Source organism: Lissotriton vulgaris, chromosome 8, assembly GCF_964263255.1.
Source record: "Lissotriton vulgaris chromosome 8, aLisVul1.2, whole genome shotgun sequence".
Taxonomy (NCBI): domain Eukaryota; kingdom Metazoa; phylum Chordata; class Amphibia; order Caudata; family Salamandridae; genus Lissotriton; species Lissotriton vulgaris.
The window spans coordinates 157,413,902-157,415,646 of record NC_141696.1 but is presented as its reverse complement, the minus strand read 5'-3'; the positions used below and the strand labels follow the sequence as shown (position 1 = coordinate 157,415,646).

Here is a 1,745-nt window from a genome sequence, read left to right as displayed (position 1 = left end):
AAAGATGAAAAAAGTAACGCCTTTCTTGTCCTGTTGATGGGCTCAGACACGGCTATGTGAAAGGAATATTTACGTACAAATAGCAAGCTTATCATTGGCCTGGATCATGCTTGCAGCTACTTGCTGTGGTCAAACCTGTTACATTCATGAGTTGTACAAGAGAACTCTTATATAAGCATTCCCCTATTGCAAGTTATTGAACTTGGTTGAGCTTACACAATAACCACAGCTGTTCTGGTGTAATATGTGCAGCTCAGAAGCCAGCTCAGTAAAACTTTATTGAACCACAAATAGTAAGTGGGATCAGAAGTTGGTTCTTGGGTAGATCACTATCAAACAAACGCTCAATGTAAATATCACCTCTGAGATTAAAAGATGCAGTTGTCAAAACACAATTTCGTTATGTGACAGATCTCAGATCTCTGTAAGGGAGAGGATTTGAGGATGCATGACTAGAGCAATGCGAGAATGTTACTCTTAATAATCTACTGCAGATACAGTTAGCCAAAAGGTTTTAGAATGGGATAAGGTTCTGTTATATATGTTTGTTGGAGTAACTATTCATTTTAACAATCAATGCGCTGCTATATTTTTTGAAAGGCGTAATTCTGGTTTTAATGTGAGATAACATAAGAGTGCATCATATTCACCTATAGTTGCCACTCAAATATTAGGTATGACTAATTTTACTAAAGAAGGGGTAATGTTATTTAGAATATTCCATGTAAAGGTAAATGTGCATAAAATGTGGCTAATGGAAGATGTTGTAAGGAACATGTTAGAGTTTATGAGAATTAAAGGTCTAACGTGAAATGGTGATGTTAGTAGTCAACATATGTGGGTAGGTTGAAGTCTAATCAATTGAATGTGAAAAAGAATGTATTATTAATAATCTGGTTGAAATGAGATAATGGTGAATTATCTACATATATTAACTACAGGGAAAATGTGCACATTTATGTAACCCAGTGCGTTTGTTAAGTTGACCATTATTCAGGCCTAACGTGTTGTAGTGTAGTTCCTATATTCCCAATAGGCTCTGCGCATTGGAATAACATAAACGGTAGTTTAGACGTAGATGATGATCACAAAGAATGTAGCAGCGGACCCTACGGCGCCGCACCTAAAATCCAGTTCCAGAATTGGTCTTTAGAGCTTTGTGCTGCCAGCCCCAACATCAGCTGCTGCTTGACGTTGCTGTGCTTTCCAGATCAAAAAGATACTTTGCTCAATTTTTTGCGGGGGCGCACAAAATTTTTCTTTTCTTTTTTTTTTTAGCCTACAGCACCTGGTATTCCCACGCGGTCTCCCATCCAGGTACTAACCAGGCCCGACCCTGCTTAACTTCTGAGATCAGACGAGATCAGGTGCTTTCAGGGTGGTATGGCCGCAGGAGTTTTTACGGGAAAGGGGTCTGTGTGAAAAGCACAACTGAGTTACTCTCGTATCTAGCATTAAATTATCGCCTTACCAAACGTTGGGCGCCATGTAGTGTAGTTCCTATATTTCCAATAGGCTCTGCGCATTGGAATAACATAAACGATAGTTTAGACGTAGGACTGAAGTCGACTAGGTCTCTATTGAATATGTTAGACTTAATTTGTGAATGCCAGCTAGCTCAGAGGTCACTAGAAACTTTCTCGAATACACAAGAAGGGATTAGTTTCTGACAACCATATAACATGACAACTTTGTTCCCCAAGAATAAGGAATGTATCTCCAGAGTCGCGGAAACAATAGATGGC

The 1,745-nt window shown here is 39.1% G+C and overlaps 1 non-coding gene across 1 annotated transcript; it reads right to left on the bottom strand.

The window, feature by feature from the left end:
• Positions 1 to 1,276: 1,276 nt before the first annotated feature.
• On the bottom strand, positions 1,277 to 1,395 carry LOC147696795 (5S ribosomal RNA). The gene has a single exon (XR_015299528.1). It is a non-coding gene; the product is annotated as a 5S ribosomal RNA (ribosomal RNA).
• Positions 1,396 to 1,745: the final 350 nt, after the last annotated feature.